General features: G+C 39.8%; 1 long non-coding RNA gene across 1 annotated transcript in view; it reads left to right on the top strand.

Moving 5' to 3' along the window:
* The window catches only part of LOC108534345 (uncharacterized), a 43161-nt gene extending 24021 nt beyond the window's left edge, over positions 1-19140 (top strand). Inside the window, exon 3 of the long non-coding RNA XR_001886948.1 lies at positions 18677-19140. This is a non-coding gene — a long non-coding RNA (uncharacterized LOC108534345). The remainder of the gene's footprint in view (positions 1-18676) is intronic.
* Positions 19141-21181: the final 2041 nt, after the last annotated feature.

Raw genomic sequence — 21181 nt, 5'->3', positions numbered from 1 at the left:
AAGGATGAGTTCATGTCCTTTATAGGGACATGGATGAAGCTGGAAACCATCATTCTCAGCAAACTATCGCAAGGACAAAAAACCAAATACTGCATGTTCTCACTCATAGGTGGGAATTGAACAATGCGAACACTTGGACACAGGAAGGGGAACATCACACACCGGGGCCTGTCGTGGGGTGGGGGGAGGGGGGAGGGATAGCATTAGGAGATATACGTAATGTAAATGACGAGTTAATGGGTGCAGCACACCAACATGGCACATGTATACTTATGTAACAAACCTGCACGTTGTGCACATGTACCCTAGTACTTAAAGTATAATAAAAAATATAAAAGTATGAAGACAGAAACACCAATAGAGGAGATTGCTTTTTTACTTCTGTGTATGATCTTCACACACCATAGACTTTCTAACCTCTGCCCCTTTTACCCATACCATTTCCCTTGTTAGAACTACCTATCCTTGAAAGCCTGCATCTATTAAAATTCTCCCCAATACCAAAAAGATAATACTATCTTTTCCAAGAAGACTTTTCTGACCACTCCAACCAGAAGAGCTTCCTCTATCTACTGAAACCCTATTGTTTTCTTAGCATGCAACCTTTCTTCATGCTTCTGAACAGAGCATTCCCTTTACCTAACGGTGAGCTTCTTGAAGTTAGCATCTTGAAAGTCTTCACATTCTCTTTAGTGTGTAGTATACTACTACATACCATTATAGTTCAGTTCTCGATAAACATTTAAGTGGATAAGTAAAAATGTGTAAAGCACCTTAAGCATATGGTCCTGTGCTAAGCTCTGTATTACCTACTTCTGTTTTGCTCTTTTCTGCCCCCCAAATTTGTTCTAGCCTCTGCAATCAGAATTCATCACAGCCATGGGAGCGGAGCAACCCTTTTATATAAATCTGTGCATCATTAAATTACTTACCAAATTGGTATTTTGTATGCACAGAAACTTTTTTCCCTATATGTTAAGATATTTTAAAGATGATTTTCTTTTACCCCTAGTATCTCTGAAAGATAGACTTCTAAAATTATACATTACCCCTGCATAAAACAGATTTCAAATGTCAATTATGATCAGTCGATACAGAACCCAGAAATGTTACAGAAATATGGAAAGTGTGAGTATATAACCCCTAAAGTTCTTCCAACCTAAAAATAATCATTTGATATGCTTGAACCAGACTTGGCATAATCTGATATACATAAAAGTCACATATTAGCCACAGTTGAGAAAACTCATAAAAATATGTACAACATCAGATTCAGCGCCAGATAATGGTCTGTAGATGGGACAAATAAATAGGTATAAAATAAAGGCAAACAAAAAGCACTTCAACAACGATTTTATTTAGGCATTGTCTATGTAGCACAGGTAATTCATATATACCTTCAGAATGGACACAGAAGATAATAAGATGCTGTATAATTAAATTAGATCTACAGTTTTAGGATTTGCTGAGGTATCCTCAGGGCTGTTCTTGACAGATTTTTTTTTTACAATAAAATCTTGTGATTTCAATTTTCTGTCTATGGAGGGAAAATAAACAAACATGGATGCCATTGCACACCTCAGCGGGAACAATGAACTTCTCAGTTATCTTCCCCTCCCCTAAAAGCAATTTAATGCACCACTGGAGGTTGCCTATTAATTGGACTAGAAATAAAGTAGTCTGCGAGGGTTGACCCAGGAAAAAACAGTTTGCATGTGTGTATGTGTGCGTGTGTGTGTGTGTCTATAAACATATATAAGTGTGTATATATATATACACATATACATCTGTGTGTATAATATTTCACCCACAAAGTAAACAAGCAACACTAGTACATCATTTTCTAATTACAGGGCTGTTTCATAAACTGTAAATGCTAACATGGGAGACGTAAATCATAGCAATTTAATTAATAAAACAGTTTAGACACTTAAACCCATATGTGTACCCCTGGGGGCAACACATCAATAAGAGAACCTTGCAGGCATATTTTAGAAATTTTATGCAATCATTTGCAGTTCTTGTAGTCAATAATTATTACAAACTGCATTAACTCTTCTCTTGCCATACCCAAGGAGTGAATTGGCATTTGTTAAATGTTCTTTCCACTTTAGATAGCCTCTCAGGGTTACTAGGAGTAGAGAAGCACAGGGTTGCTTTCCCTGAATTAGCAGGACTAAATGAGGTGAGGGAGCCCCCATCCAGCTAAACAGCAAAATATGGGAAATGAGAATCTGAGGAAGGCAGGGGAAGGATTCTCCCTGTCCTTTCATTAAAGGGGAGTCTAGAAGATAACCAGTGTCAGAGAACGGACATTCAGCACTTGAATTCATGTATTTTTAGATCTTCTTTCTATTTTGACCTCTAAAATTAGACCTGTAGAAACTTCACACATTGCTGGTAGGAATGTAAAATGGTGCAATCACTGTAGAAAACAGTTTAGTAGTTTTAAAAAGTTAAATATAAATGTACTATATTCACTTATATGTATCTACCCAAGAGAAATAAAAACATAAGTCCACCCAAAAACTTGTACACAAATGTTCATAGCGACATTATTCATAATAGCTAAAAGGTGGGCACAACCAACTGTCCATCCATTGTTGAATGGATAAACCGTGGTACATCCGTACAGTGGAATACAGTTCACCAGTACAAAGGAACACATACTGATATGTACGTCACTGTACGTAGATCTTTAAAACATTATGTTAACTGAAAGAAGTCAGATACAAAAGACCACGTACTGCATAATCCATTTATATGAAGTGTCCAGAAAAAGCAAAGTCATACAGACAGAGAGTAGTAGATTAATGGTGCCCCAGAGCTGGGAATAGGAACTAGGGTTAACTGCAAACAGGCAGGAGGGAGCTTCTTAGGGTGATATAAATGTTCTGAAACTGGGTTGTGGTGATGGTTGCACAGCTTGGTAAATTTACTAAAACTCATTTACTTGTATTCTTAAAATGGATACATTTTTATTTTTAAAAATTTGTATTTACTTATTTATTTGTTTTTAGAAACAAGGTCTCACTCTGTCACCCAGGCTGGAGTACCGTGGTGGGATCATAGCTCATTGCAGCCTCCAACTCCTGGACTCAAGCAATCCTCTTACCTCAGCCTCTTGAGTAGCTGGGACTTTAGGTGCACACCACCACACCTGGCTATTAAAATACATATATATGTGTGTGTGTGTGTGTGTGTATATATATATAGTAAAGACAGGCTTTTGCTTTGTTGCCCAAGCTGGTCTTAAACTTTGGCCTTAAGTAACATGTATATATATAAAATATAACATGTAACATATATATATTATATTAAACATGGATATATATAAATATATATATACACGTATATATACATATATGTGTGTGTGTGTGTGTGTGTATATATAGTAAAGACAGGCTTTTGCTTTGTTGCCCAAGCTGGTCTTAGATTTTGGCCTCAAGTAATCCCCCTGCCTTGGCCTCCCAAAGTGTTGGGATTACAGGCATGAGCCACTGCACCCGACCAGTAAATTTTAATTATTCTTCAATAAAATTGTTTAAAATTATGCCTATAATTTTATTGATATTCTTTATTATTCCTGAAAAACAGAAAAAGAATTAATATTAAATTCTAGCCATATAAGAGAATCAATAGATGAAGTGCTTTGCGACTGTGTAACACTAAGCCTACACAAATGTAGTTTTTTTGTGATTGTGGTTATCATTGGTACAGTTTGTATATACTCAGATCCCCAGTTACCAAAGGGCCATTCTTTTCACTTTTGTTGCTCCCACAAGAAAGAAAATAATAGTATCTACCATTTATTGAGTGCTTACTAACTGCTATGCATGCTGTATTGCATTAACTTCCTAATCAATATAATAATCCATATGTGATATTTTAATATCTCCATTTACATGAGTCAATTAAGGCAGAGAAAAGCTGAATCATCTGCTCCAGTTATGCAGCAAGTGGTGAAGTGGGATTTGTACACAGACAGTCAGCTCCAGGCTGTGCTTTGACCTGCCACCTTCTCTGGCCCTTCTAACAATAGGGGCTGAGTTCTCTGCTCCGGAATCCGAGATTGATCCTCATCTGCTTGTGAGCAACTTTAAAGGAGTCAAGTGTAGACTAAATAAGCCTTGCTCAAGAGACAGTGCGGAAACACACAAGCTTGCTTGTCAATGTTGGCTGCCTTGGAGAGCCACGCTACAGAAGAGTGAATGAGTGACTCCGAACTTCATATCTGCAGGCCTCTCCATGGATTGGCTTGTTATAATTAGCACATATTATTTTTATAACTAAAGAAAGAAACCAGAAAATCATTTTTTCTCTGAAAAAGAAGTAAGCAGCTAACAAAGTCACTTTTTCCAGCTGTGGTTGTTTCTAAACTTAACCCAGTTCACCATCTTCAGCAAGAAAAATTGAACAACTGTTTCAATCGTGTAGCCTGTCGTTCCTGGAGATTGCAAAAACCTAAAAGAAATCAGGCCATGAATAAAAGCACGTAATTTTAATAGAAATGGAAAATTCTCTCTATGCCATGAGCCCTGCATTTTCTTAGCATATGACTGCTCTCTGCATCAGACAGCTCAGTGCTGTACAACTCTCTAAAAGGAGCTGTGCTTCATGGCTACTGAGGGACACCTTTAAAGTTTGGAAGCATCTTCTGAAAATGCCCGCAAATTTGTATTCTTGCATATAAAGTCTCAGTTTACAAGTACATTACAAATGTATTGCAAACATTTGTCACTGAATGGAACATACTTTAATCTAAGAGTAATAACATAAAACGGTAGTTAGGTTGTCCACAAAGGCTATATAGACTGAAATAAAGAAATATATTGACCATAAAAATGGTGGGGGAGAGTGCTATTTCAATGTTGGTAAATAAAGAAACAGAAAAGAAATTTAAATCAATAAGTATTCTTTTATTATTATTATACTTTAAGTTCTAGGGTACATGTGCCCTAGACAGGCCTGGGTGTGTGATGTTCCCCACCCTGTGTCCATGTGTTCTCATTGCTCCCACTTAATGAGATGAGAACATGCAGGTGGTTGGTTTTTTCCTGCCTTGTGATAGTTTCCAGCTTCATCCATGGTCCCTGCCAAGGACATGGAACTCATCCTTTTTTATGGCCTGCATAGTATTCCCAGGTGTATACATGCCACAGTTTCTTAATCCAGTCTATCATTGATGGTAACATTTGTGTTGGTTCCAAGTTTCTTTTGCTATTGTGAATAGTGCTGCAAAAAACATACGTGTGCGCTGTGTCTTTTATAGTAGCATGATTTATAATCCTTTGGGTATATACCCAAGTAATGAGATCGCTGGGTCATATGGTATTTCTAGTTTTAGATCCTTCGAGGAATGGCCATACTGTCTTGCCACAATGGTTGAACTAATTTAACACTCCCACCCACAGGTGTAAAAGTGTTTCCTATTTCTCCACATCCTCTCAGCACCTGTTTATTTCCTGACTTATTATTTTTTTTTTTTTTTTTTTTTTTTTAATGATTGCCATTCTAACTGGTGTGAGATGGTATCTCATTGGTGGTTTGATTTGCATTCTCTGATGACAATGATGATGAGCATTTTTTCTATGTGTCTGTTGGCTGCATAAATGTCTTCTTTTGAGAAGTGTCTGTTCATACCCTTTGCCACTTTTTGATGAGGGTTGTTTGTTATTTTCTTATAAATTTGTTTAAGTTCTTTGTAGAGTCTGGATATTAGCCCTTTGTCAGATAGGTAGATTCTCCCATTCTTAGGTTGCCTGTTCACTCTGATGATAGTTTATTTTGCCGTGCAGAAGCTCTTTAGTTTAATTAGATCCCATTTGTCTATTTTGGCTTTTGTTGCCATTGCTTTTTGTGTTTTAATCATGAAGTCTTTGCCCATACCTATGTCCTAAATGGTATTGCCTAGGTTTTCTTCTAGGGTTTTTATGGTTTTATGTCTTACATTTAAGTCTTTAATCCAAGGTGTAAGGAAGGGATCCAGTTTCAGCTTTCTACCTATGGCTAACCATTTTTCCCGGCACCATTTATTAAATAGGGAATCCTTTCCCCATTGCTTGTTTTTGTCAATAAGTATTCTTTAAATTGGATTGAAGGCTCACAGTTGAGGATTTTGTCATGACCTGAACCTGCTCTACAGTGAGGTGTAATTGTAATGTCCTCTTTGTGACCACACATTCTGACATTTCTCTGATTTTCTCACAGGCACCAAATCTGCTCTTTTCCTCTCAGCCACTTCCGGTTTTTTTAACCCTTCTGAACTCCAAATCCGTCCATTCATCCATCCATTTTTCATCCTTCTATCCTTTTCTGACCCTAGTTGCCTCCTTTTACAGAATGAACCATATAATTTTTCAGGATGTCCTCACCGACACCCCAAGGTTCCTCACCCCATTGTCTTTCTGCTGTGCCCTACACAATATAGGCACTCAATAAGTATTTGCTGACTACTGGCTGATGTCCCACCTTGCCACTACTTGGTGGTGCAGAAAGTCATAAAACTGGCTTGATTGAATCCAGTAAAGTCTAACATCAGCAGGGCACTTCTTCCAAAATCCTTCCATTCAACTCCAGATGACTTGATGCTGATTTTACAATAAGAGTATAAAATGTTTATACTAAGCCCTGTCTGCCATTAAAAAGTACCAACCCTGGGAGGTCGAGGTGGGTGGATCTCCTGAGGTCAGGAGCTTGAGACCAGCCCGGCCAACATGGTGAAACTTTGTCTCTAATAAAAACACAAAAATTAGCTGGACATGGTGGTGCATGCCTGTAGTCCCAGCTACTTGAGAGGCTGAGGCAGGAAAATGGTTTGAACCTGGGAGGTGGAGGTTGCTGTGAGCTCAGATGACGCCATTGTACTCCAGCCTGAGCAACAGAGTGAGACTCCATCTCAAAACAAAAAACAAACAAGCAAACAAACAAACAGCAACAAAAAAAACACCCCAGGTCCCATCAACCAATTGTTAAACCAGAAATATCTTGAGGTTGGGATCAAGACAACAGTATATGTAAAAACTTTCTAGTGGAGTCTCCTGTGTAGCCAAGGTACCAAAGCCTGAACCCCATTTTCACGTCCCTCACTTTGAGTAGTGAGAGGAGCAAAAGAGGTTCCTCCTGTGTTACTGAGATGATGAGAGATACCTGGATTCTTCAAGTTCCCTCTCCCCTCTCCTAAAATGTCTCGTTAGAGCAACGGTAAGTGAACTTCTTTTCTGTGAAGGGACAAATAGTAAATATTTTAGGCTTTCAGACCAAGAAACAATATACTCAACTATTCCAGCAGCTGTTATCACTGGTAAATACTTTTTTTATTTAGAAATGTTGAAACCTTTCAGAGTTTGTGAGCCATACAAAAGCAGCCAACAGCCATAGTTTTCCAACCCCTGTTTTGATGTCACTACTGATCTCCAAAATGACAAAACAAGGGCCTTTTTGAATATTTTATGCACCTTGACTTTTTTTTTAATAAAGTGGTCTTGCTCTGTCACTCAGGCCAGAGTGCAGTAGTGCTATCATGGCTCACTGCAACCTTTAACTCCTGGGTTCAAGTGATTCTCACACCGCAACCTCCTGAGTGGCTGGGGCCACAGGCCTGCACCAGCAAGCCCAGCTAATTTTTGTTTGTAGAGACAGGGGTCTTGCTATTTTGCCCAGGCTGGTCTTAAACTCCTGGATTCAAGCAATATTCCCTCCTCGGCTTCCCAAAGTGATAGGATTACAGGCGTGAGCCACCATGCCTGGCCACCTTGACCATTTTGCAAACCTTGATGGCATTAATCACCCTTTTCCTCTTAGTGTTTGACTTTCATGTCGTTAAACCATCTTGGCCATCCTACCTCTAGCCTATTCCTTCTGTGTCTCATTTACCAGTTCCCATGCTGTATGTGCATGTGCGTGTATGTGTGCATGTGTGTGTGTGTGTGTGTGTGTGTGTATTTGTTTGTATCTGCGTCTGCATATGTGGCCCAAGTTGTTGGCCCAAGTTGCTTCTATGGCCCTGTTGTCTATCAAGCTAGAGGTATCTTTTTTAAAAAAAATCAGCTTGCAGCTCACCCGTGGAGCCTGACCATGCTGGCCCCAACTGCTCCTCAGATAAACTGCTCTCCTCAAGCTGTGCCTCTCCTGCAAGGAAGAACAGCACTGTCCCCCTCTGTAGTGTGCACTATAACCTAAGGCTGCTTTGCCCAGCATTTACTGCTCTGCCAAATTGAATCCCAAGGCCATGGGTATACAACCATAGCTGGTGAGGACAGTAGTGGCATCTCCGTACCCCATGCTGCAAGAGTTTATATTCTTATCAAGGTCAGTCGAATGAACAAAATGTATTTTCTTAATGTGGAAAAACTGACTTAAAATGTGGACTGAGAATAGTTGTCAGTTGCTCAATATGTTCAAATCTATATTCAAATGCCATCTCTGCCTCGAACAGTTAGTAGCAGGGACAGCTGTGCTGGGGAAACTACCCTTCCAACTGGGAGCTGAGCCTCAGAAAGGACTGTAGCCTAATTTTGAAACTACTAAGCATCCTAATGAAGTTGACTTGATTTACGTTTTAACAATACCACACAAATGTACTACATGGCACTTTTCCAATAACCACTTCTACGTCATTCATTTTGATGCCTCCCATTGTATGAAAAGCAGAAGGAATAAAGCAGTATTCTGTGATGAGATGCCTGGGGAGGGGAGCTGGGTTTTCATTTTATTCTCTAATTAGGTAATCTTTTGGGATGTGCAGAGTTCTCCCAACTGAAATCCCATGATGTTCCTTCCCACCTGCATGAACATGAGGCCTGAACTCTGTCCACTGGGCCTCCAGGACAGCTGTGCAGTACTTAATACTGAGTATCTGACTCTCTGATCCATTCTGGGGACCAAGAGTATCCTAATTTCCCTAACATCCCAACAACAACTAGTTTTGGTTAAATGTATATAAGCTTTGCGATAGTTCCCTTCCTCTAATGGAATGACCTGGTGATATGGTTTGCCTGTGTCCCCACCCAAATCTCATCTTGTAGTTCCCATAATCCCCATGTGTTGTGGGAGGGACTAGGTGGAGACAATTGAATCATGGGGGTGGTTTCCCCCATCCTTTTCTCATTTTATAAGGGTCTCCTCCCTTCACTGGGCACTCATTTTTCTCCTTCCTGATGTGAGGAAGGACATATTTGCTTGCCCCTTCCACCATGATTGTACATTTCCTGAGACGTCCCCACCCCTGCGGAACTGTGAGTCAATTAAACCTCTTTCCTTTGTACATTACCCAGTCTCAGGTATGGTCTTATAGCAGTGGGAGGATGGACTAACACACCTGGTCAAGGCTTCTTGCTTCTTGTCCATGTTCTGGTCAGAAATTGAAGAGCCAATGCTACTTCCCTATTGGCAATATTCAGATCACTTTAAATATGGCCCCTGGGAGGGTTGATCAGAAATTTTCACAAGGCGTGCTATTCCTAAAGAAGCAGTCCTCTTGGCACTGATGGATTTTGTGTTAAACTTTGTTAAGAAGGGAATCCTCCTATGTTTCCTTACTGTTCTCTCTCTAGTCCTGGAGGAAGGTATTATTTATCATGCCTTGGAATATTCCATTTGGATGTTCCTAAGCTTTAAGACATCAACAGCCAAGCTCAACATCTTCTGCACGCCACAGTCAAGTGTCTGCCTCTAACAGCTATGAATAGCCCCACTGACAACAGAGGGTTAAATTTTGACTGTTTCTTTGTTTCCTTCTTTTCCCTTAAGGATCTGGAAATTTAATATTTGTGCACTGACTCCGTGTTGACTAGCTGGAACCTGTATCAGCATTAAATGGGACTGATATAGTGATGGGTAGGTCACCAACCAGGTGATGGGTAGGTCGCCTGATTAATTCCTCATGCAGAGCATCAGTTTCCTCTACCGTATCCATGGTTAAGTAAATAGTGATTGAACGTGTGCCTGCAGTACCCCCAGCAATGAAAAAAACCCTGCAGTGTGAGGTGTCACTCAGATTTCTGACAGCACCATCTTCTTTCCAGTCTTTACTAATGGAAAAAAAGGAGATTTTTCTTTCAATAATATTTCTTATGAAAAAAGAATAACATAAAATGGGCCCTGCTATGTGTTATAATTAAATGAACATTAGAGTCAAGGCAAACCCAGGTTCATATTTTGCAACTCCACAACATAGGTATGTCACTTTTGGCAAAGTCAAATATTTTTCATCTTTAAAAAAGTAAAATTGCATTGCCTATTTATCTTATTTATTTATTAATTCTTACAACAAGTTTTAATGAATACATGGTATGTGCCAGGCACACTCCTTGATACTGAGGATACAGGAGTAAGTAAAACAGACAAAATCCCTGCCATCATGGAGCTAGCATTCCATTAGGTAGGGAAGGGTTCAGAAACAAACCAAATATATGAGCAAAGTATATACTATGTACATTAGGTGATAGAAGCTATGCAAAAAAATGGAGCAAGGAAAGAGAATAAGAAATAAGAAATCGATACTTAAGTAAATATTTAAAGAAGAGGAGTTAAGCTATCAGGATATCTGGAAGAAGAGTGTCTCAGACCAGGGGACAGCAAGCACAAAGACCCTGAACTTGGAGAGTGCCTGGTATGATGCAGGAATGGTAAAGAGGTCCATATGGCAGGAGCAGACAGAATGAGGATAACAGCAGGAGATGAAGTCAAGGGGGCAACAGCGTTTTTAGCTTTAAATTTGAGAGTTTTGAGCACAGAAGTTACATAATCTGACTTATACTTTAACAAGTTCACTCTAATTGCTGTCCTGGTAAATGAGACAAGGGTAGAATTAGGGAAACCAGTTAAGAAGATGTTGCAAAACCCAGGTAAGACATAATAGTTCCTAATATTTTGGCAGTACAATTAAGGTAGTTGGATTCTGAATATATTTTGAAGATAAAGACAAACAGCTTTGCTGATGGATTGGATATGGGGTATATTAGTTATCTATTGCTTCAGGACAGTTTAGCTCAACACTTACTGGATTCATGCAAACATTTATTATTTCATAATTCTTGTGGGTCAGAAAGTCAAGAGCAGCTTAGGTGGGTAGTTTTGGCTCAGCGTGTCTTATTAGGTTGCAATTAGGGTGCTGTCAGGGGCTGCTATTATCTGAAGGCTTGACTGGGTCTGGATGATTTGCTTCTAAGATGGATCGTTGCATGGCTGTTGGCAGGAAACCCCAGTCCTTTGCCACATGGACCTCTCCATTGGGTGCTTGTGTGTCTTCATGATAAGATCACTAACTTCCCCCAGTGTTATAGTGTAATATGTGGGCATCTGCCAACCCCAAAATTCATCTGTTGAAACCCCAACCTCCAATGTGACTGTATCTGGAGATAAGGCCTTTGGGGATGTGATTAAGGTTAGATGAGATTATAAGAATGGGGTCCTGATCCAGTAAGATAAGTGCCTTTAAAGAAGAGATACCAGAGAACTTGTTCTCTTTCTCCACCAGTGAGAAGGTGGCATCTGCAAGCCAGGAAGAGAACTCTCACCAGAAACTGATTGTGCTGGACCTTGATCTTGGACTCCTAGCCTTCAGAACTGTGAGAAAATTTGTTGTTTAAGCCACCCAGCAGCTTTTATTATGGCAGCCAGAGCATACTAACACAGTCAGGGTGAGAAAAGAGAAACAAAAAAGAAATCACAATGTCATTTACAACCTAGTCTTCAAAGTTGCACATCTTCACTTCCATTTTTTTTATTAGAGGCAAGTCAATAAGACCAACTCTCACTCAAGGGGTGTGAAATTAGGCTCCACTATTTGAAGGGAGAAGTATAAAAAATAGTGGGCATATTTTAAGACCACCATATAGGGTATGAAATAAATAGAAGCAAAAACAATCATGCCAAGATTTCTGGACTCAGTCGTTGGAGGAACAGAGCTAGCACTAATGGAAATGTAGGCAACAATGAGGGAGTAGCAACGTGAGTTTAGTTTTGTACATGTTAAGTTTGAGTTGCCTAAAACACCTCCAAATGGAGATGTCAAGTAGGCAGTGGAATATGTGACTCTGGAATTAATGAGTAGTCTGTGCTATAAATACAGATTTGGGAGTTATGAGCATACAAATGGCATTTGAAGACATGATACTTAGTGTGGAAAGAAGAGATGAGGAGGGTAGTAAAAAGGGAAGGGAGGGTAAAAATGAGGGAAGGGGAGAAGAGAGAAGAGCTATGCCTGAGCCCTGGAATATTCTTACATTAAGGGAAAGAGGTATGAGAAGGAGCCAGAAAAGGAGTTGTCAGTGAGGTAAGAAGAAAACAAGGAAAGTGATGTTTTGAAAGCTGAGTGTAGAAAGTGTTTCAAGGAGTACAACAGAGTGGTCAGCTAATGCCACTGATGATATAGGATGAAGTCTGAAAACTGACCATTGGATTTAGTAATATGGAGGTTATCAGTGACCTTAATGAGAACAGCTTTACTGGAATGTTAAGAGGAAAGTGTACTTGTGTGAAATTTAAGAGAATATGAGAAGAGAGGAATTACCTCAGTGATTCAAGTCATCTAGTATATGTTTTCTCAGATTCTCTCTTTACTGAGATTTCCTTGTAGAGTGACTGATCGTCTCTTAATTGATAAAGCCAAGAGTTTTCTTAAACGTTTTATACACCTTGATATTTTCACAGCCCTTGACACCATAAATGTACTTTCTTCATCCTGTTCATCAGCTTGTGTATGTGTATGGTGCATGTGTGTTTGCGTGTGTGTGTGTGTGTGTGTGCTGCATCTACATCTGCACGAATATGTCTGTATCTAGTCCCATCTGCTGATCTGAGCTGCTTCTGTGACCATGCTTTCTGTCTGTCAAGCTTGGGATCTACTTATTTTCTTTCCCTTTTTAAAATTTTTTTCATACTGTAAGTTCTGCAGTACATGTACACAATGTGCAGGTTTGTTACATATGTATACATGTGCCATGTTGGTTTGTTGTACCCATTAACTCGTCATTTACATTAGGTATTTCCCTTAATGCTGTCCCTCCCCCAGTCCCCCACCACTCCACGACAGGCCCCGGTGTGTGAGGCTCCCCACCCTGTGTCCAAGTGTTCTCATTGTTCAGTTCCCACCTATGAGTGAGAACATGAGGTGTTTGGTTTTCTGTCCTTGAGACAGTTTGCTCAGAATGATGGTTTCCAGCTTCATCCATGTCCCTACAAAGGACATGAACTCATCCTTTTTGGGATCTACTTATTTTCTTAACCCAACTGCAGCTCACCACTGGAGCCTCTTTTGAAAAGTTTCAGTTATAAGGAGAAACAGAGGAGTGGGACAGCAGCTGGGAAAAGTGGAGTCAAAGCAAAATTCCTTTCAGATGGGAGAAATACTGAAGGTTTGCAAATTGATATATTATAGAGGATTAATGCAGTAGAGAAAATAATGGTGCGTGGAAGAGAGAAGGGGGCATCAATTGTCATGGTGACTATATTAAATGAGATAATATTAGCCTTCATTTAAACCCCATTATATAAAATACTCTAGGTACATTATCCCATTTCATCCTACCTGAAGTCCTGTAAGTTAAAGCATTATTATACTCATGTTATGGATGCTGATTCCAAGGCTAGTCAAGTAATGTGCCCAAGGTCACCCAGATAACAAACACTAAAGCTGATGCTCTTGTCTACCTGATGCCACACTCTACACAGTGCCTGGCATGGACTAAAATGTGGTGAACATCTTTTTGTTTGCTTTATTTGTCTTCCTTCCTAGATAGCTATTACAGTGTGGTACATAGAGTAAATGCCCAGTAAATGCTTGCCAGGTGTATTAGTTCATTTTCATGCTGCTATAAAGAACTGCTTGAGACCAAATAATTTATAAAGGAAGGAGGTTTAATTGACTCACAGTTCCTTATGGCTGGGAGACCTCAGAAAACTTACAATCACAGCAGAAGGCACCTCTTCACAGGGCAGCAGGAGAAGAATGAGAACCAAGTGAAGGGGGAAGCCCCTTATAAAACCATCAGATCTCATGAGAACCTAGTCACTATCATGAGAATAGCATGGGGGAAACCATCCCATGATTCAGCTACCTCCCACTTCCCACAACATGTGGGGGTTATGCAAACTACAATTCAAGATGAGATTTGGATTTGGGTGGGGACACAGCCAAACTATATTATTCCACCCCACCCCAAATCTCATGTCCTCACATTTCAAAACACAATCATGCCTTTCCAACAGTCCCCCCAAAGTCTCAACTCATTCCAGCATTAACCCAAAAGTCCAAGTCCAAGGTCTCATCTGAGACAAAGCAAGTCCCTTCAGCCTATGAGTCTGTAAAATCAAAAGCAAGTTAGTTAGTTCTGAGATACAATGGAGGTACAGGCATTAGGTAAATACACCTGTTCCAAATGGGAGAAATCGGCTAAAACAAAGGGGCTACAGGCCCCATGCAAGTCTGAAATCCAACTAGGCAGTAATTAAATCTTAAAACTCCAAAATAATCTCCTTTGACTCCATGTCTCATATCCAGGCCACACTGATGCAAGAGGTGGGCTCCCTGGCCTTAGGTGACTCCACCCCTGTGGTTTTTCAGGGTAAAGCCCCCTTTCCAGCTGCTTTCCCAGGCTGGCATTGAGTGCCTGTGGCTTTTCCAGTGCCCAGTGCAAGCTGTTGGTGGATCTACCATTCTGGAGTCTGGAGGATGGTGGCCCTATTCTCACAGTTCCACTAGGCAGTACCCCAGTGGGGGCTTCAACCCCACATTTCCTTTCCACACTGCCCTAGCAGAGGTTCTCCACAAGGGCCCTGCTCCTGCAGCAAACTTCTGCCTAGACATCCAAGTATTTCCATACATCCTCTGAAATCTAGTTGGAGGTTCCTAATCCTCAATTCTTGACTACTGTGCACCCGCAGGCTCAACACCATGTGGAAGCTGCCAAGGCTTGGGTCTTGCACCCTCTGAAGCCACAGCCCAAGCTGTACCTTGGCCCCTTTTAACCATGACTAGAGCAGCTGGGACACAGGATACCAAAGCCCTAGACTCCACACAGAAGGGGGACCCTGGACCCAGCCCAGGAAAACATATTTTCCTCCTAGGCCTCCAGGCCTATAATGGGAGGGGCTGCTGCAAAGGTCTCTGATATGCCCTGGAGACATTTTCCCCATTGTCTTGGTGATTTACATTTGGCTTCTCATTAGTTATGCAAATTTTTGCAGCTGGCTTGAATTTCTCCTCAGAAAATGGTTTTTTCTTTTCTATTGCATCTTCAGGCTGCAAATTTTCCAAACTTTTATGCTGTGCTTCCTTTTTAAACATAAGTTCCAATTCCAAACCATATCTTTGTGAATACATAAAACTTTTAACAGCACCCAAGTCACATCTTGAGCATTTTCCTGCTTAGAAATTTCTTCCGCCAGATACCCTAAATCATCTCTCTCAAATTCAAAGTTCTACAAATCTCTGGGGCAGGTGTAAAATCCTGCCAGTCTCTTTGCTAAAACATAGCAAGAGTCACCTTTATTCCAGTTCCCAAAAAGTTCTCCATCTCCATGGGAGACCATCTCAGCCTGGACTTCATTGTCCATATCACTATTAGCATTTCAGTCTAAGCCACTTGACAAGTCTCTAGAAAGTTCCAAATTCTCCCACATCTTCCTGTCTTCTTCTGAGCCCTCCAAACTGTTCCAACGTCTGCCTGTTACCCAGTTCCAAAGTCGCTTCTATGTTTTTGGGTATCTTTACAGCGGTGCCCCACTACCCAGTACCAATCTACTGTATTAATTCATTTTCATGCTGCTATAAAGAACTGCCTGAGACTGGGTAATTTATAAAGGAAAGAGGTTTAATTGACTCACAGTTTCCCATGGCTAGGGAGGCCTCTGAAAACTTACAATCATGGCGGAAGGTACCTCTTCAGAGGGTGGCAGAAGAGAAAATGAGAACCAAGCAAAGGGGTAAGACCCTTATAAAATCATCAGATCTCATGAGAACTCACTCATTATCATGGGAATAGCATGGGGGAACCACCTCCATGATTCAATTACCTCCCACCAGGTCCCTCCCACAACATGTGGGGATATGGGAACTACAACTGAAGATGAGATTTGGGTGGGGAAACAGCCAAACCATATCACTAAGTAAATTTTTTTAATGAAAATGAAAATTTATTTAGAAAATGAATATAAATATTGAACCGTTTTTATGCAGTCCTTAAAAGATACCCTGCTGTTCAAGAGTTGCCCCTAAATTATATCTTTCTTATAAACAAATTAAAATAATTCAGAAAATTATCAGTTAATTTTGAGAATTTATATTAGATTCCTTAATGTATACTTTCATATTCAACAGCCACGCAATTCAACTTATAGAATGAAATTTCTAACATTGGTATGACAAGTAATTATTTCTCTAGAATCATTGGGCATCAGAGAATCCAGTTGATTGAATAATACAAGGGATAATTTTATACCATCTGAAGATTACTAATTAAAAAAATCAAAAACTGTCCTTAGCACCAAAACTTGCCTTAAGATCTTGCTTTGCTGCCTGTCAATGAGGTATTTCGTGGTTTCCTCATGCCTCAGGGCTGAGGTTATGAAAATGAATTATCATCACATGTTTCAATGGAAAAGCAGCCAGACGGTTTAACCTTCCTAGTTTTCTGAATTCTGAATCAGTGGAATTCTGAGGTAATGTCAGAAGAAAGTTTTATTAGGAAACAAAGATAGGAAACCAGAGTAGCCTGGAAGTGCATTTAAAAGATACCATACATCATTCTGAGTAGACTTCAGCAAACCCACGGAGTAAAAAACGTGTATCCAAAGAGCAGCAGGATCTCCCAAGAGCAGCTAGTTCTTCCTGGACCAATATTTCTGCCAAGAACCCCACCTTGGATGTCCTGAAAGTTGGAAGGTTTTGCATCAAGTCACAATCTCTTGTAATCTTACCAATAATAATAATGATAATCATAACTTCTGTGGCATCTCATTTGAGCCCATTGTGGCAATGGAATGTCTATGTGTATATTTAAGCATTTTTACAGCAATGCTGTGTTGATAAGCACCATCCATTCCAATAGTCCTGATCCATTCAACAATAAGTGCCATTCTGCCGAAATGTTTCCTTCCTTGTCTCAGTCCAAAGGCAACTATGCTGGAAAAGCCTCAGCCAAATTTCTTGAACTGCATTTGAGTTATACATGAACGTTGGAAAAAACTACACTTTTCCTGTATTTAAAATTTGTTCAGAATTATTCATTTGTTTTTATCTATAGCATTATAAGGTAGTGGCACACTTAACTGCATTTAATTTTTTTCCTAATATTTCCTTAGCTTTATAAGTTCACTATTTAAAAAAATTTGAAATGTATGCTAAGCTGTTCAATAAAGCTAATTTTAATGACATTCAAGAGATTTTTCTTCGGTTCCCCAGCCGATGTCCATGCTCCTCAATGAGGAAGGAAAAATCAATTCAATTATCAAAGCACAGTTAATTGCTTTCAAGATTAGGGTGATTTAAAGAGCAGCAAACTGTTTTATCTGTACTCAGCAGTTTTGGCTAAGAATATTCTCCTAAGCGCACTGGAAGAGAAGTTTAAAATTCCATGAGTTCACATGTGACATCCTTCCCAGATCTTGCCTTGCTTGTCATTAATAGTGTTAATGGCAGGGGCTCTTATACCAAAGAGCCACAGCATGGGGACATTATTTTCAACTAGTATTATCTGTTTTGTCTCTCAAAAGACAGATATTTTTAGGCCTTGGTGCTTGGCAGTCCCAATTTGAATATTTAGTCAAAGTAGATTTGTGAACATGCATAGAATAGAAAGAAAGCTTGTTTGTCTACTTTATATATTCGCTGTGGACCAGAGGTCTTTTACTTCTAGTGCCACTTGAGTTTAGTTCAGTTTTTGCAGCCTGTATCATGTTGGCAGAACCTTCTAGAAGCTATGATATGAAGATAGTAAAATGTGGCTTCTGCTCTTTGGGAGCTTACAGTCCAGGAAGGAGGGTAGACAGAAGGACAAATCATTTCATCTTCAGGGTAAAATGCAATTAGGATCCATGGAAGGCTCAACCAGAAAAGTTCCTGGGCAGCTGTGCCTGCTCTGAGGAGAGAAGGGTGGTATGAAGGTCACCAGGAGAAGGGAAATTATCTTCCAGGTGGAGGTAGACATGTGAGCACAGACAAAGAGATGTGAATCAGCTGGGTGTGCACAGGAAGCACTCTGGTACTATTAGGGCATCAGCTACAAGTGAGAGAGGGGTGGGAAGTGAGGAGAGGAAGCTCTTAGGCTGAACATCAAGTGTCATCCTGCAGGCCATGGAGAACCATGAGAAGGCTTTAAATGGGGATGTAAAATGTATATAGATCATGGTTTAAATTTCAACATCTTTTGATGATTAAAAACATATATGGATCACAGAAAATTAGGAAATTACAGAAGATTATAGAAAAAATATATAATCTCACCACCTAGAGACAACCAGCACTAACACTACCATTGTGCTGTTTTTCCTAACAATTTTCCATATGCATGTGTGCACGGGTATATGTATAATGCATATGTACGTATATGTAATATATATAATGCATGTATATGTGGTAGTGATTTTCCTAACAATCTTTCATTGTATAAACATATATATATATAATGCACATGTATATTAAATTAACGAAAAGAAAAATGTATTTTCTTAACAGATGATCTGTGGAAGGGAGAGAGCAGCGTGCTGGAGGGGATGCTTTGTCAAGTCTGCTGAAGAACACAAGCGAGCCTCGACCGCTCCCGAGCGTGGAAGAAGGAAGGCAATAAATACTGCAAAGGAGGACGAGGAAGGAGCACTGAGTTCTATGTGGAAAGAAAGGGTCAGAAAGAGGAAAATGCCTATTCACATGCATGGCGTTTAACAGATTTATCAGATATTTTGCTGTGTGATGTAAATATCCTCCTCTCTCTCTTTGAAATTTCTTGAGTGAATTCTACATTGTTCATCCATTCACGTTTATGTGCCAGCAAGCTTTGGAGCACTGTAAAAATAAAAAGGGTTAGACCACTGTTAGACATCTGGGAAACATCTATGTTACAGAAGGACTATATATTAATTTGTCTCATTTGTGGGAAGGAAATACTATGATTAGAGAAGGTACATCTCTCTCTTTTATGAATGGAGTACATCTTATTTTTCTAAAATTTGTATTTGAACGTATTTATTTCTAATTGTCAAAATGTGAAGAGAGAAATTTAAAACTTTTAGTTTCTCTTGTCCCACCATTTTATGTACTTCCAGATTGTCAAGAAATTTGGAATTTTAGACTTAGATAATTTTCTAATGTATATTATAGATCTTTTATTTCAAGAATGTTTATATTTTAATTAAATTTCATAACTGCATTAAAATATACTTAACTATGTTTTTCTAGTTTTATTATTTAGTTTTTCATTTAGGAAATATTTATGTTTGTGTGTATGTGTGTATATATACACATATATATGTACATACATATATAGTTGCCCTTCTAGAATTCTTTAGTTTGATTGCATCGCTATTGACTAGATAATGGTATGTGTCTTATTTATTTATTTATTTATTTATTTATTTATTTATTTTTAAGACAGTCTCATTCTGTCACCCAGGCTGGAGTGCAGTGGCGCAATCTCAGCTCACTGTGACCTCAATCTCCTGGGTTCAAGTGATTCTCCTGCCTCAGCCTCCTGAGTAGCTGGGACTACAGGCATATGCCAGCACGCCCAGCTAATTTTTGCATTTTTAGTAGAGATGGTTTTTCACCATGTTGGTCAGGCTGGTCTGGAACTCCTGACCTCAGGGGATCCATCTGTCTCCACCTCCCAAAGGGCTGGAATTATAGGTGTGAGCCACCACGCCCAGCCAGTATATGTCTTTGGATAAAATTTTTTCGGAAAGAGTGAATGAACCATGATAACTAATCTTTACTTAGCACTTCCCATGTGCCAGTCACTATTCTTTATCTGTATTAACTCATTTAATCTAGACAACAACCCCATGAGTAAGTTATCATTGCCCAAGTAGTGAGTCTTGGGATGGGTTGAAGGAAGGATGACTAGGTATAGGGAGATCAATCAGGAGGCGATTACAAGAAACCTGGTGAGGGACAAGGGAGGCCTCAGTGAGAAAGAGACAGATGTGAGAAATGTCATGGAACTGAAAATGAAACAATTATGAGCTGAATAGGTATGAAAGCAAGAATAGTGAGTAGGGGCCAGCTGACCCGGTTGGCCAGGGACTCTTGTGGTTTTAGCATGGATAGACCCACTCCTGGGAGGCCTTTCGATCCCAGACAAACAGGGATGGTTGGTCACTCTAGAAGGCAGTGACAGTCCTGAAATGTCAGTTCTGAGTAGCTCAAAGAATTATGGTGTCTTTAACAAAAACAGGATGCACTGGTGGAAAGAGGCCTACGGGAGAAAAATAACCAGTTAGGTTTGGCATGGTAAGTGTGGGGTTCCCTCGGGGCAGCTGGCCGTGGGACCCAAGCTCATAGCAGACGCGGTCAGAATGAGAGTCACAGGTGGGGAGCTGCTCACCTGGAAGCAGCTGAAGCTCTGATATTAGGTAAACTTCCCCGGGAGAGAGTTCAGAGAGAACAGTAATAAGAGAAACAACGGGTCCTTGAGTGACTCTATTTAAGGGACAACCACTATAATCTACTTTATACAAACACAGAAGTGATGACACGAAAAAGTAACTCACCTAAAATCCCACAGCTATCAAGTGGCAGAGCTGAGATTTGAGCCCAGTCATTATGATGCCAAAATGCACATACTTAACTGTTTCACTGTACTCTGTGGTGTCACTTAAGAACCGTTATGTACTCAAGAAGACTTCTACTGTGACCACCACTTCTAAACAATAAAAGTAGGCACAATCAAGAGGAAAACTGAAAAGTTTTCATTGAATTTGTCAATTAGGAAGTCATTGAATGCTGGAGCTATTTTCAGAGGAATCAAGAGGTAGAACCAGGTTAGAGTTAGTTGAAGATGGGAGGGAACTACTAACTGGAGTATGTTCTAGGTTCAAAGAAGAAAGTGTGTTTAGATACATAAATATCTACCTATCTCTGTCTAAATATACTATATATATATATATGACTCTTAAATATATAACTTTAATTTTTTTTGATATATAAGTGTGTGCGCATGTGGCATATAACTGGCCCCTTTCCTAT

This window comes from Rhinopithecus bieti, unplaced genomic scaffold (assembly GCF_001698545.2).
Source record: "Rhinopithecus bieti isolate Rb0 unplaced genomic scaffold, ASM169854v2 scaffold_10612, whole genome shotgun sequence".
Taxonomy (NCBI): domain Eukaryota; kingdom Metazoa; phylum Chordata; class Mammalia; order Primates; family Cercopithecidae; genus Rhinopithecus; species Rhinopithecus bieti.
This window is presented reverse-complemented; position numbering and strand designations above follow the sequence as displayed.